Source organism: Lolium perenne, chromosome 1, assembly GCF_019359855.2.
Source record: "Lolium perenne isolate Kyuss_39 chromosome 1, Kyuss_2.0, whole genome shotgun sequence".
Classification (NCBI taxonomy): Eukaryota; Viridiplantae; Streptophyta; class Magnoliopsida; order Poales; family Poaceae; genus Lolium; species Lolium perenne.
The window spans coordinates 20,879,467-20,895,436 of record NC_067244.2 but is presented as its reverse complement, the minus strand read 5'-3'; the positions used below and the strand labels follow the sequence as shown (position 1 = coordinate 20,895,436).

The 15,970-nt window shown below is 47.0% G+C and overlaps 1 long non-coding RNA gene across 4 annotated transcripts; it reads left to right on the top strand.

The window, feature by feature from the left end:
• The first annotated feature begins 5,171 nt into the window (after window positions 1-5,171).
• Window positions 5,172-15,160, top strand: LOC127343825 (uncharacterized). Of its 4 annotated transcripts, none has more exons than XR_007877518.2 (14): window positions 5,172-5,362; window positions 6,378-6,467; window positions 6,561-6,661; window positions 6,913-6,989; window positions 7,588-8,482; window positions 8,571-8,662; window positions 8,986-9,054; window positions 9,425-9,551; window positions 10,445-10,529; window positions 10,646-11,080; window positions 11,156-12,434; window positions 13,046-13,152; window positions 14,279-14,455; window positions 14,722-15,160. It is a non-coding gene; the product is annotated as an uncharacterized lncRNA (long non-coding RNA). The 4 variants fall into 4 exon arrangements; XR_007877520.2 differs by having other exon boundaries at window positions 11,156-12,447; XR_011752255.1 differs by lacking the exon at window positions 6,913-6,989.
• The last annotated feature ends 810 nt before the right edge of the window (window positions 15,161-15,970 follow it).

Sequence of the window (15,970 nt, the reverse complement as noted above, 5' to 3'; positions counted from 1 at the left end):
CACCCTCGCCTCCGACCGCACTTGGCCGGCCTCGTACCACCTCCGGGCGCCGCACAAACGTGGTACTATTCCCTCGAGCAGACGAGGCGGCATGCCCCCATGGGACCGCTCGGGAGCTCGTCTTCTCCGCTTTGGGCCGCCAATTCGCGGGAGCCGGTTGGCGGAGCTTGGGCGATCGCCCTTCACGACCACGGTCCAGACTTCGCGGAGCGCTGTGCTCTCGCTTGCCACGCCCGGCGTGACGGGCCAGCAACGCGCGGAGCTCTTCATCGGTGGATCACGGACCATATCCGGTGGATGTGGAGCTTCGTGCTCCCAGGACCTCCGCACGGCGATGCACTACGCCCGCGCCTACGAGCGTCGCGCCTGTGCAATGCCGCCCGGCCCGCCGAGCCGCGGAGGCCGCCCGGCCGCTCGACCACCGCCACCGCCGCACGGCCAGACCGGCCGAATCCGACCGCGCCACCGGTCCCTCGCCCGGCCGCGACACGGACGTTCAGAGGCTCACCCCGCCGAGCTCGAGCGCCGCCGCCTCGGCCCGTGCTTCAACTGCGACGAGCCCTATGCACCCGGCCACATCCGCCCCGCCTCTTCTACTTGGAGACGGTCGACGACTTCGAGGCGGACACACTCGCGAGCCACCGGCGCCGCCCGAGCTCGCCACCACGACCGCGCCCGCCACCGCCTTCGTGGTCTCGCTCCACGCCTGGCGGGTATCCGCCACGAGCGCACTATGCTCCCCGGTGACAATCCGCGGCGAGAACCTGGTGGCTCTCTTGGATACGGCTCCACGCATAACTTCTGCCGGCGACTACCATGCGCCGCTTAGCCCTCCGGCCATCGGGCGGTGCTCATCTCCGCGTCACGGTGGCCAACGGTGACCGCCGCAGCTGCCATGGCTCGGCGCAAAGACGTTCCTCTCACCATCGGCGACGAGCACTTCACCATCACATGCGCGCCGCATCGACTTGGGCTGCTTCGACTTCATCCTCGGCGTCGACTTCCTCCGACCCTCGGCCCCATCCTATGGGACTTCGACACCCTCACGATGACCTTCTCGGCGCCAGGGCCGCCGCGTCCGGTGGGAGGGTATTGGGGCACCGCTCCGGCCCCGCAGCCTTCGGCTCGCCACGACCGACTCCGAGGCCGAGCATCCCCTCCGACACACCTCCCGCAAAGAAGCATGGCGATCTCTTCGACGAGCCGCAGGCTACCGCCGGTCCGGGTGTACGATCATCGTATCCACCTCCTCCCGGACACGGCGCCGGTCGCGGTGCGCCCCTATCGCTACCCTCACCGCAGAAGGATGAGTTGGAGCGGCGGTGCGCACTCATGCTAGCCGCCGGTATCATTCGGATCTCCACGTCACCATTCTCGGCGCCGGTCCTTCTCGTCCGCAAGTCGGACGGTGCACGTGGCGCTTCGCATCGACTACCGCGCCTCAACGCGCCGACGCCGAAGGATAAGTTCCCAATTCCGGTGGTGGACGAGCTCTTCGACGAGCTCCACGGGCGCGCTTCTTCACCAAGCTCGACTTGCGGTCAGCTACCATCAAGTGCGCATGCACCGTGAGGATATCGCCAAGACGGCGTTCCGACTCACCACGGCCACTTCGAGTTCTTGGTGATGCCTTTCGGCCTCACCAACGCCCCCGCGACGTTCCGTGCTCTCATGAACGATGTCCTTCGCCCCTACTTACGCCGGTTTGTGCTTGTTTTTTTTGATGACATCCTCATCTACGGCACCTCTTGGGCGGAGCACCCGCAAGATATCGCCATCGTCTTCAACGAGCTTCGAGCGCACCATCTTCACCTTAAGCGCTCGAAGTGCTCGTTCGACGTCATCGGTCGCCTACCTCGGTCACGTCATCTCCGCCGAGGGTGGCCATGGATGCGGACAAGGTGGCCGCCGTCGCGGCCTGGCCGGTACCGCACTCGCCGCGCGCCTTGCGCGGCTTTCCGGGCCTCGCCGGCTACTACCGGAAGTTTATCCGGACTACGGCCTCATCGCGGCACCGCTCACGCGCTCGCTGCGTCGTGACGGCTTCGCTTGGGACGACGAGGCTATCGCGGCATTCGAGGCCCCGAAGGGGGCCCTCACGACGGGCCCCGTTCTACGATGCCGGACTTCACCCGCCCCTTCGTCCCGGATCGCGACGCCTCCGGGGTGGGGTTCGGCGCCGTGCTACACCAGGGCGATGGGCCCTCGCCTACTTCAGCCCGCCCTTCGCCGCGCGCCATCTCAAGCTCGCCGCTTACGAGCGAGGAGCTCATCGGTTTGGTACAGTGTGCGCCATCGGGCGTCCATATCTTTGGGGGCGGTCGTTCCGGATTCGCACGGATCATTACAGCCTCAAGTTCCTATTGGACCAGCGGCTATCGACGGTGCCGCAACATCAGTGGATCAGCAAGCTCTTCGGCTTCGACTTCACCGTCGAGTACAGGCCTGGCCGCCTCAACACGGTGGCGGATGCCCTGTCCCGGCGCGACGCGGACCAGGATGAGGGGGACGGCGTTCCCGAAGGGGCGGTGATGTGCCTCCGCTCGGGACCCTCCTTCGCCCTCTTCGACGCCATTCGCCAGGCAACTGAGGTGGCGGCCGACGCCCAGCTCCTGCGGCAGCAGTTGGCGACGGGCGAGTTGGCCGCACCATGGCGCGTGGCCGATGGCCTGCTTGTGCATGGGCGCCGCATATTCGTGCCAGACCACGACGACCTCCGCCATCAGGTGCTGTTGATGGCCCATTCTGCAGGCCACGAGGGCATTCAGAAGACCCTCCATCGTCTCCGTGCCGACTTTTATATCCCCGGTGATCGTACCTTGGTCCGGGATTGGGTGCGTTCTTGTGTGACGTGTCAGCGCAACAAGACTGAGACCCTGCGGCCGGCTGGGATGTTGCAGCCACTGGAGGTGCCTTCCCAGGTTTGGTCCGATATTTCCATGGACTTCATTGAGGGTCTTCCCAAGGTGGGCGGCAAGTCGGTGATTCTCACAGTGGTTGACCGCTTCTCCAAGTATGCCCACTTCATTGCGCTTGGCCACCCTTACACTGCGGCGTCCGTGGCTCGTGCTTTCTTCGACGGCATCGTCCGCCTCCACGGATTTCCAGCGTCGATTGTCAGTGATCGTGACCCGGTATTCACAGGGCATGTGTGGCGCGACCTCTTTCGGTTGGCAGGGGTGAAACTTCGGTTTAGCACCGCCTTCCACCCTCAGACAGACGGCCGCCGAGGTGGTCAACAAGGTCATCGCCATGTACCTGCGCTGCGTCACCGGGGACCGTCCGCGCGCGTGGGTGGACTGGCTGTCCTGGGCGGAGTACTGCTACAACACCTCCTACCACTCAGCCCTGCGCGCCACGCCATTCGAGGTGGTCTACGGCCGTCCAGCGCCGCCCATTCTACCGGTGGATTTGGCGACCGCCCGGACGGAGATAGCGGGCGAGCTCATCCGCACCCGCGATGAGGTTTTGGCCGAGGTGCGGCAACGCCTCGTGCAGGCCCAGCAGTTGGCCAAGCACTACTACGATGGACATCATCGCGAGGTGGAGTATGCGGTCGGTGATTGGGTGTGGCTGCGTCTCCTGCATCGTTCCACACAGTCCCTGGACCCGCGCGCGAAGCGCAAGCTGGGCCCCCGCTACGCTGGGCCCTTCGTCATCTTGGAGCGCGTGGGGACGCTCGCGTATCGTCTTCAGCTTCCGGCCGGGTCCCGCATCCACGATGTCTTCCATGTGGGGCTGTTGAAGCCTTACCGCGGAGATCCTCCTGCTGCGACACCAGCACTTCCTCCTGCTGCGGATGGCCGTCTTCTTCCGAGTCCTGCAAAGGTGTTGCGGGCTCAGCTACGTCGCGGTGTTTGGTACTTGCTGGTTCAGTGGGAGGGACTGCCCGAGGAGGAGGCCACGTGGGAGCAGCGCGATGACTTCTCCCTCCACTATCCAGACTACCAGCTCGAGGACGAGCTGTTTGCGCAGGCGGGGAGAGATGTTATGACCGGCCTCACATATTCCAGGAGGGGGCCCAACCATGGGCCCAATTAGGGGCTTAGCCCATTTAGTTTATTTATTTTCAGCTCATAAATACTAGATGTAATCGTACGTGAAGAGACAGGCAATAATCAGAATAATTATTGCCGACTCCCAAAGGAGTCGGTCTTCTCCAAACCCTAGCCGCCGCGCCGCCCTTGGCCGCCGCCACGGCTCCCTGCCGCCGCCGACCTCTCCTCCGGCCGCGACAACCTCCCTCCTTCCCCTACAATCTACGTCCTAGACACGGCAGGACCCGAGCTCCTACCAGCGAGAGGTTTGTAGGGCCAGCATACAAGTGTTGACTTATCATCGAAGCCTGAATTTCCAGTACATGGAGTGGGACTGACCTTATGGCACAGTGCCCCTGTCTGTCTCATAAGGTGCCAATCTTCTAGCACTGCTTGCTTCAAGTTTGGAATTGGTTTTCCCTCAAAAAAAAATTGGAATTGGTTTGTCGGCGATCCTTATCATCGGTTGTTGATGGAGCAAGTGTCAGAGCTGGCGTAATATTATCATTCCAAAATACTTTTCGTATCTATCATGTTGAATGAATGTGTAACATCAGTGGGGAAAAACCACACATGAATCCCTCTCTGCCACGGTGTTCTAGCGTTACGGTTCGGTCCCAATGTATGCGGGACAATACTCTGATTGTTAGCCCACCAATTTTCTCTAGGAAATAAAGACACTGGGTGGGTTGCCCATGCCGCTTTACTCCCTCCTGAAGAATAAAAGAAAGCTTTGGCTGCTGCCTTTTAATTGATGCTATTAGAACATAGCGTCTAGTGGTGTGAAGCTGCTCTGGTTCCCGAGGAAGGTTGGCCTCCAGATTTTTAAGCTTGTCCTGGTCATCACATACGTCCTTTATTGATTTTTGTTACTTTTATTTCCTGTTCATGGATGAATGGCTTGGCGGTAGAGAGAAGCATGCCATGTGGGAAAGCGGGGAAATCTGTTTTCACTTGATTAGAAACTTGTTGGCTTTTTCATGTATAAAACTCGGTTCTTTTTCTTTCTTTCATAGTTCTTTGATTATCATTCGTAGGTGGTAATGAAACTATCATTCTTACTTTAAGGAACTACTTACTAGACATTTCTGTTTTCTATAAGGTTTCCTTAATATCTTATTGCAGATAATCGTGGCTGCGGTTTATGGCTCGGCATCGACATCGCCGGTGGATGCACCCCTGGAGCTAGGCTTCCACTTGTCTCTCGCGCTGAAGTAGACTGGTGGTGATCTCTCTTGCCAGCGGATGAGGGGCGCTGCTGGTGTAGCCAGAGAGAGCAATGTTGTCCTCGCGTCCTGCTGCTTGTCATCAACTATGGCGATGAGGTAATCCCAGTCTCTTGAATCCTACTGGTTTCCTATGCATAGTTGCTGCAGATGGTGATCTCCTGCGTGTTCTTGCCAAATGCAAGGAATATGCTAGGAGAGAGTAGGATTTCCGTAAGAAATCTTTCTAGGAAAATTCGGTGTCTTGAGGCCAGACTGGATGTATGTACATGCTTGCACAATGGTCAAATTATACACATGTTTTCTCTAATTTGCAGAAGCCGTGTAGACAACTAGTGACCTTTGTGTTGTCACCTGCGCCCCTTCATATTTCATTGTGATGTGATCGTCTTATAATTGTACCTTCGTTCATGTTGTTTTGGGTAGAGGGTTAAGTCCCTTTATTTGGGTACATGTTTTGCTCTATATTTTTTTTAACAATGGCGAGCCTCTGCTTCGCTTCATACTATTCTTTTCGTGTTGTGGAGAATTCTTGGTAAGAATTTTCCCTGGTTCTACCAAAATATGTTTTGTCTTTACTTGATTTCCGAGGCATAATTAATCTTTGAACACTGTTTTTCTTGACTAAACAAAAAGAAGGAAAATTCTTCACCTGGTATAGTTTGCTCTGGTCTGTAAAAGTGCGAGTGGCCGAGTGTATGTATATGATTCTTTATAAAAACTGTGTTTGTTTGATCCTGATGTAGTTCATATAATGCGATTTCATCCGATTTCAGAGCAGTTGGTCGCCCTTGATAGGCTGGTTCGTTTGTTGCGGTCACCGAAACAATAAAAAAGTATATTGTCTCACAATTTGTTTGCTCTGAATCTGTTAGTAGGTACTACCAGCTACTTTCAGATTTTTGTTGTGCAGACAATTCAGACCTGATGGTCTTTTTGATGAGTAGTAAAGCATGTCTTAATTTTAACCATTAAAATGAAGAAAACACATGCTTTCTTATGTCAAACTAATTTGCCTAAATTCAAAGCTCAACCAGATAATCATCAGCTGCTGCAGTTTGCAGTGTCTTCCCACTGGACTAACTCCGAATATTGTTTGCAATTTTTTTTATAGAGGTTCAACTGTAGAGAATACCACATTGTCTTGCGCAAGGATTTGACAAACAGTGATGTTGGAAATATCGGAAGAATTCTGCTGCCAAAGGTAGATCCCAGCATTACTCTATCGATTAATCAAAATGAAAGTTATCTGTTACATGTGGTTATGCCTTGTATTTCACTATTCTAAATTTTGCAGAGGGATGCGGAGGCTAACCTTCCAGTTTTGCTTGAACGGGGTGGCCTGATACTAAAGAAGGATGACTTCAAGCTTCCCGCTACATGGAACTTTAAGTACAGGTGATCACTAGTTCAGGTTTATATATTTTTTCCGCGATAGCTTCATAGTGTTGGAGCGTTTATATCTGCCCCTTGTTCATTAGTTCAACTGTACCATACTGATACAATATACTTACCATGTTCTGGCCTAACAACAAGAGCAGAATGTATATCATTGAAAGTACTGGTGTGTTTTAACATCGAAGTGAGCGCTTAATTCTTTTTTGTAAGTTCATACTGGTGCTTGATAAATTGCATTGTCTTAATCTCAGGAGAATTTGTGAAGTCCCATAGTCTCGAGGCAGGATACACACTCATCATCTACAAAAGCCTGGAGTCCTGAAAATTTGTACGTGAAGATTCCACACTCTACCCAGTTTATCTTATGAATAGATATTCCAAAGTTTAGGCGTCAGCATTTTGACTGTACTACAATACATTTACTTCTGTTGTGGTGCAGCAGGTGCTTATGTTATATTGTAACGTCACATTCTAAAGTAAATGATGAATTTATCTGAATTGGCTAATATGTTAACTATACTGAGTGCCTTTTGCTTTCTACCACGGATAGCAATTTGGACAGGGATTTTTGCGTACAACTTACTATTGCAGTTTTCTGAATTCGAATAATTAGTAAAAAGACTTAAGGAGCATTTGAACACAATGACAGTAGCATTGGTTACATTTTAAGTGTTACAAACAAGTTACATTTAACATGATTTCATGCTACTCTCGTTGTTGGCTAGTTGGATTGCATTTTGAGTTCAAATGCTCTGCATATGTTACACGTAGAAAGTTTACACTTGCTGCTTCTTTTCTGAAAATAAAAAAAAGGCTTGCCTTATTGACACAGAAGTTCAATATGACTCTTATTTGCAATTGGATATTTGGATGTGCTTTGTCATCTGTAACTGATCATCTCTAATGACTTTTTTCTCTATATGCAGTTGGCATGTGATTTTGGGATACAGAAGAATTTCAGAAGAATACTCACCAAGCCTCCCGATTCGGTCGTCACCGCCTCAGCTATGTCCCTGCATGATTTCCCTGGCCGACGTGGGGTGTCAGACATTAGGATGCGACGCCGGCGACACGAGTCACCTAGGGGAGAACCCATCAGCAGGCGCAGGCTTCTGGTGTCCGCGTCCTTCACCACCGCCATGTTCCTCTCGCCGGTGGCCACGAAATCCAGCGGGGGCGTGGCAGCACTCCGAGCGGTTACAACTACTGCTCTCCGATGTCGTCCACTCGCAGCAGTCTATGAACTGACCACAACTACCTCGTCAGGGACGGCTCCCTCCATGTCTACAACACCATACAGACACGCATGTGACCGTCGTACATGCACATTTCTTGCAATCCTATTTTGGGTGGCTTGTTATGGGACAAAGATCGAATATTCTCTGATTGCTTTGATTGTTGGGGGTTCCAAGAAAAAAATATGCACGCGTAACAGTGCCGGAACATTATTTTAGCCTTTAATAACTCAAAGAACTTGATAGCTGGCCTGTTGGTAGAATGGTTCTGTTAGAGCGTTAATAACTCAAGTTCAAATTCAATTGACTTCTACGTTTTATTTAGCCTGTAGCAAGTAGTAGAACATGTGCAGTTGCTTCTTTACTTTTGAGCAATTAGCCTGCCTGATGCAATCTCACACTTCTGCAAATTATAAAAAGTCTAAATTCTTACTCCACTGTGTTTGTTTTGTTTTAAAAGGTGTTTATTTGCTTGGTCGCTTGCTGATTTGTCTTGTCTCCTCCAGAGGGATGTATTGGTTCCTGCTCTTGATGGCAGTGACCTGATTGCAAGTTCAAAGACGGGAGCTGGAGAAGGCAGTCTTGGGTACACATTTATCTTGTTTTTGCAACTACATGTAACGCAGCAACATAATTAGTTGATCACTAACTATGTTTTTTCCTCCTTTTGGTAGGTGAGGTCATTTCCCTCGAGATTTGGTTACATTTGTACACAATGGCAGTAGCATTGGTTACATTTTAAGTGTTACAAACAAGTAAAATTTTGGTAGGATTTCTCACTGCTCTCGCAGTTGCCAGTTGGATTCCATTTTGAGTTCAAATGCTTTGCATCTGTTACAAGTAGAACATTTGCACCTGCTGCTTCTTTTCTGAAAATAAAAAGGCTTGGTGTATTGACCCATCAGTTCAATATATAACATTTATTTGCAAGTGGATATTTGGATGTGTGGTTTGTCATCTGTAACTGATCATCTTTAATGACTTATTTTTCCTAAATTTTGGTGTGCCGGGTTATGGAACGTTTAGATGATTTTCATCGCTCAAACTCTTCATTTTTCTTTAATAATAATTGTTATCTCTGATATGCAGTTGGCCTATCAATTTGTGGATAAAGAGGAATTTCAGAGGTTACAGGATCTCAAAACAGCTTGGTGAATGGTGAGTATTCTTCTCACACTTGAGAATTCATACTGAAATGTTTGCATTCTACTTTGCTAGTTCTGTCAGAATTCTAAATGGAGTCCCATATCTTATATTCATTTTTTCCTAGTTAAATTTTTTAAAGTATCATTAATGTAGTTTCATCTAAGACAACTGTATCCTTAGCTACATCTACAGTGTGTATTTGATCAAACTGGCTGTTAGTCACATAGCCTCTTCAATCTGTGGATGCTATTTATTTTACCCGATCGGTGTTTCGTGTTGTCTTTTCTTTCCTTCTTTTATTTTATCTTTTCTTTTGTGTCGTGGATGCCAAGTCATGGGGAGCAGAAGCAGCCTCATCTGCTTTTCTTTTGTGTGTTTTCAGGTCCATGATACGCCCTGACCTCGTTGGTCTCGGAGCAACCTGGACTCAAAAACCGCTTCTTTTTTTTAGAAGCCGAAGTAGGACTTATCCGTCCGTGGACAACATCTCGGAGCACTACACCCACAAGGTTCGAGCACCTTCTTCTTCTCCGGCCAGTCCCGCCGTCATCAAGGCCCTACTTTGAATCCAACCCAAGCAGCTATTGTGTGTTTCCTTCTACTTTGTGGCTTCAGAATTTTGTAGAGGAATCATTTTTGATGAATTACATTTCTAATATTTAGTTGTCTGCTACTTCACTTGATTAAAACGACATCATTACTAGATTAAATAACAATATATGGTCTAGTATGGTGCGATCCTGAATGATGATGGAATATGTCCATCCATATTCTCTAAAATTTTCAGTCCATCTCACTCTAGTTAGGAAGAAATGTTGACACTTGTGAAATACATATGCTTTCTACTGAACTATCGTGTGATGCATGTCATTTGTGTGATAGATGTCATTTTGTAGCTCGGTGAAGTTAAGTTTCCTGTAGACAATCTTGGGATGTTTTATACTGACAAAAGTGGACAGAGTTATTTACTTTCAGCAAAACACTTGAAAAAATGAAATGATGTATGACTTTTGAAACTAGGTTAAGGTTTAAAAACATGAGTATTTTCATCCATTATTTCTTACTTACTTAAAAGCAGGTACCCTATCCTTTTGTAGCTTTCTGATCCTAAGCACTTATCTAAGAATATCTGAAATTTGTATGTTTTTTGTCTGTGGTAAGGTCACTGATTACAAACTTGTCTGCAGCGAACTGCTGCAAATCTGAGCATCTAAAAAACCAATGAACTGGGCACTAGTTATAGCATTTGTTTTGAGCTGTTCTGCTGTTGTGAACCCTTGTCTTGGATTACGGTCGTCATTGTTTCGTCCGGATTGATCTTCTGATATATCTGATAACTTGTATTAGTGATGGTATTTAGCTGCGGTTCATGCTGAAAAACGTTCTTCTGCCTTCTATATAGGTTGTTGATTTTGGCCTTGCACATGCACCCAGAACTGGTGCTATCAAGTTTAAAGTTGTGAACACGGACATACAAGGAACTCCAGGTGAGTGTCACGATATGAATCGGATAATAACCAAACTACTTAGAAGGCTACGTTAATATTCAGTCAATTATTACATACCATTTGTGTTCACCTCTCATATATTGGATGAACTGCAGGGTTCATGGATCCTGGTGGTAACCTAGGAGTGGACAGAGAAGAGTGACATATCCAGCTATGGCATGCTACTACTGGATCTGGTCACCGAGCAAAGAGTGATCCATGACAAGAAGATCCCGGTGGAGTGGAGAAGAGCGACATATACAACTACGGCATGCTGCTACTGGATATGGTCACTGAGCGTAGAGCGATCCAGGACAAGAAGAACCTGGTGGGGTGGGCGCGCATGAGTACATGTCCTCGTTCAGAGCCGAGCTGGGTTGACCTGGGGCTTTGGGGCTTGGTCGACACGGGGTAGCTGCACTAGGCAGTTGGTGTCATGAGGTGATGCACCCGGTGGGAAGGGAGGTAGGTATTGCCCATCAGGCAAGTGTGGTGAATGTTTTTGGCTAGACCCTCGGAACAACAGCTATGGTGACAGAATGGACGGTAAAGTAAGTACCTTTTTCCCCTTTTCCCTCCTCCCTAACCTGCTTGCCTTGGATGTGTGTTAACTGAAATTTGCATAGCTCATGTTGATGTTCTGGAGGCCGTCCTTGGTCAACACCGTCTTCTTCACGGTGCCCACAACCCTGCTGCTGAAGACTAATGCCTTCAGCTACTTCTGGTTGTCGTCTGCCTAAGATCATGCTTCTTCTAAGAGATGAGTGGCTCCTTTTCCATCAGGATTTTGCTTGTATTTTGGGTTAAGATCCAAAGTCATTTCCACCTCCAGTGAAACTATGCATGAAATGGTCGAGTTCATTGACCAGTTCTGATAACACTTGAACTATTTCTTTGAATCAGTTGCTCACTGCTTTTAATCTGCACATTTCAGCCCGTAGTAAGATTTAAGTCCTACTACTGCGAAGCATACAACATCTTACTGAACAACAACAACCTTATAATGAATCTTTTCAGATTAACGGAGAGATAAAATATTCCAGCCATCTCTTCCTATGGGAACAGAGTCCTCAATGTCATTTGATTTGTTTTACAAGCTTGTGAAATTTGTACGAAGAAGATCAGAGAAACTTATAATTTCATATACTATTTTCCCTTTATATTGAGGGTTCTGTGCTGGTGCTCGCTTTAAATAACGGCAGAAATGCTAAGCAATCTATAGTTTATGAGGTCAACTATTTCCTTACTAGATTTTGGCTTAAGAATAATATGATAACAACTGAATATTGCTTTCCGTGTGGCATGAATACAATGATATCCCATTAGGCCATTTCTGGTTTGCTTTTGTGGCTCTAATTTTGTAGTTATATGTCCTGTAGTTTATAACTACATAGTATTTTTTTGTCCATGCCTGTCATGGATATATGCCTTGTCCTTTGTTATGGAGCTTCTTCAATTTTGAACATGTTCCACATATTCATGTATAACACCGTCATGTAATTTCAAGTGTTGGATAATTTTCTGCCAAGTAACTTAGTATACCTTAAATATGAACATTGTTAATATAACTTTATCCTTGCGTTTTGACTGTAAAATGTGTATATAATATATCTTATGAATTATATCTTTTATTTATAAAGTTTGAAGTGTTACTAGCCACTGAAAGTTGTTTGGTCACTTGACAAACTGCTAGTTGTTGCCCAACACACAAGTACCATATCAATTCATGCATGGTTCTGTTCAACTGATTCGTCTTTCTGTTGAACCGAATGCAGGAGGCGAGCCATATATATGTCGTGCAGCAGCGGCACCACCTACCCTCATGCAGCAGCTTTTCATCGGCAACAAGCAAGACACCCCACTCAGGGCATTTGACTTGGGCTTCTCCATGCATGGTGTGACCAGGTTGTCCATCCAGGTCTCTCCATATCTCTTGGTTTGCTCTATGATGGTTGAACTCTTGTAATTGTGGTTAATCGAAGGTGCTTGTGTATGCTCACTTTGCGTGGATGATATTGGCCATGTTGTACCTGTACATTGCCTCGATACTGATAGCCTAATCGGTTTGTCTTTTTTATGCTCAATTGATTGTGTTGTCAGTACCTGTGTATATATCAATCATGGGTTGTGCTAGTGATTTTAGAAGTGTCCTCCTATCAAATGTCTAGGACTGGTTGTTGCTGGTCAGAAATATGTTATTTTAGACTTAGGTGCAATAACAATGGATAGTCCTGGGGCGTGGAATTCGTGTGTATTTGTTACCCTTACTCATGTGTTTAGCTGGCTATAAGCATATTTGTTGTCTTAGATCGAATTTCTTTTGTTATGATCTTGCTGGAACTGTGTTATGGTCGGCATAGATAATTAGATAGAACAATCTAGAACCAGCAAAGAATTCCTCTCTTTTTGTTTGGCTTTTAGGCTTTGTTGTCTCAGCTAGTTTTATGCATGCATGCTTAACAGTGGTAACTAACACGTTTCTCCTCTTGTTCTTGGTTTATCGTTTGTGCCAATAGGTAAACAAGGAGGATGAGTTCAGCACGGGCCTTTATCTGTGCTCATGCTGAGTGTCAACAACAACACTCAAGTTTGTGAACTCTCTTGCTTGTACTGAGACTCTCAGGTTGGAATTTTCTTTCTACTGTGTCCTGCCTTTGTTTGAATTTAACACCCGCTGGTCTTTCCGTCATGTGTACATTTGGTAGAAACCATATTGTGATCTAGTTGATGTGCAAGTGAGTCTTAGTTTCATGAATTTGTCTCTGGTAACAATGATGTGCTATTTTTGTCCTGTTAAATGTGCCAGCTTATCATATATTAGTAATTGGCATACATTTTGTGCATCATTTGTCTCTACTATTGTTGCATATGTAAGAGGCCCTTCCATTAGCTGAATGTACGGAACTAATGCAATGTTGTAACCTCAAAGTTTTCTTTGAATGGTTCCTTTTATGCATTTTTTGTTATAATCTTGACTTGGTGTACTCACCGTGATAGCGGGATGACGCCTCACCGTGCAACCCCAGCACGCTGATACTGACTAATGTGTCAAAATTACCTGGACTGGTCCTCAAAACGGGGTAGAGAACATGACGACGATAGGGACAGTCCAATACCATCAGGTGGTTCTAGTTTGTGCTTACTAGTTTCCTGGTTCTGTAAGTAGGTAATGGTGGTCCTCATTAACAATGAAATAACAATGATGTTAGCTAGAGTCATACTAATATAGACTTTGCTCTTGTGTATGTAATCCCTGCTGGCAATTGATAATTTTGGTGACACAAACAGTTTTGGTTCGATCTTTAATTTGGTGGAATGCTTTGATGTACAAATTAACCTCTACTATTTCTTATGTAGTACATTATTGGTTGTCTTTGTTTTTCTTACCTTGATGAACTAGTCTTCATTTTCACAACTGCTTGCTATTGTATATATGCTAGTACTTCTATACTACTTGCATGTTATTTCATCACATACATGACTAAATGAGCACTAAAATTTCTAAATTGCAGTAGTAAATGAGTGTGCACTCTATTTCGGTTATGAGTCCTGAAGAAGATGCAGTATCCATGTGGAATTCTATATGTTAGGCAGTATCTTTGCAGGGATCTACTTTAGTTTTACATGTACTAATTTTCATCTTGAATTTACCGGTGTGATGTCCAATAGCTTGTCTGGCAGCTGCATTCCCTTGTGCGCTATAGCTCTGTTACCTGCTGTCAATAAACTGGTTCACTGTGTACATGTAGGATATGCTGAAGAAAAGGAAGAGAGAGCTATTACCGATTGTGGATGCTCGCTGCAGAAGAGCGTGATCTTTGGATGCCTCAACTTGGCGAACATCCTAGGTGAGGCAATGTCTTTCCAGGGGCTCGACTTCGGCGTTCGGCGGCGTTCGAGGTGCCTCAATTTGGCGAGAATCCTGGGTGAGACATTCAAGTGCCTGATATGATTGATGCTCCTTTTCTTTTCACTATCTCTTACACTGCGTTCAAGTCTAAGGGTGATGGAAGTTGACCGAGTTATTGTTTTGATGTTTCTGTCAATATGATCCTCCTCTCTTGTGGAAACAACCATGGATCCAACTTTTACTCATGCTGGTTGGCTAGGTTCGAGGACAAATTGGGTCGCTTCCTGATCTATTTGTTGAGCTTGAGGTTTTCTAGATGTTAACTAATCAATGTTATTCTAGGTTGTTGGGTGTGATGTCTCCAACCTCACCAATGACGCCAAACTTTAGTTGACTGCGTCTGCATGCACAAGCGAAGGCGAGAAGGTTTCCTTGATCCGCGGTGTCGGGCAGCTTTGACGCCTTATCAGATGGGGCCAGATGGTTGCCGCGACGCTTGGAATCCCACCCCGCATGGTCTCAAGCACAACTCCCCTCTAGTTGAAACAAATTTTTATGAGAGGAGAGAATTTTTTTTTTTTAAACGGAGGCAAAAGCTTATTATGTACATTTCTTATGAGTTGGGAGGGGAAAACATGAGTCTGAAAGTTTTGTCTTTGCGGGTTATCTAGAATGTCATTTTACATGCCATGTTACAATGGATGTGTTAGTAAGCGAGGAACCTACTAGTTTGGTTCAAGTTTACCTGATCGTCTTGCTTATCATCTCATTGATTGCATCATTGAATGCCAAGCTCGTGCAGATATGCTCTTCGTTGGCACGCGATATGGCTCTCTGTCTAAGAAACGTTTGCACGTTTTCAGTCAGTTTCAAGCCGTAGAATTTCTGTTACTCGTTGATGAATGCCTGCTGCATTCAGTTCATTCTTATACAAAGGTAACACGATATGTGTTGTCAGTTTGTTTGGTTTACCAATGCTATTTCTGGTACTTCCAAGCCAAGAAACAACATCTAAATCGAGAATTGATATTTCTGTGATAAAATCCAGTTTATTCAGAACTTGCGAATATAAATCTGAACTCAATGATAAATTTAATTCAAATCTGAATTAAAGGATAAATTTACTCGGGAGGGAAGTAATGGAGAAAGGAAAGGAAAGAAAGAGATGGTGCAGAAGGTCATCGTTGCTAAGTTGCTAACCAACCAGTCATCCATACAATGGATCTGCGCCAGGGCAACTCAAATGCCATTCTAGCAATTATGTTACTTTTGTTTTGTTTCCAAGGCTTTGAAGAGATCCAAGCCAGAGTGTTACCTCTTGGTTTTGTGGTGTCCCTTTAGTTTTCCTGACAGTAATCGATTTGCGCGATCTCCCATTTCATGTTTGTGAAATGAGTGTTTAGAGTTGTTGATACTACTATATCTTCCCGAAGTTGATAGAACAGCCTCGTATGGTGTACCTGGATGGGCACTAGTGATGTTAACCATGCAGAATACTACTATATAAGGAGTGTCCACCGCACTAGTGATGATTACCATGCAGAATAAGAAGAGCCCTCCGGGTCCGGCGCATGCACAGCTGCCATGCCAT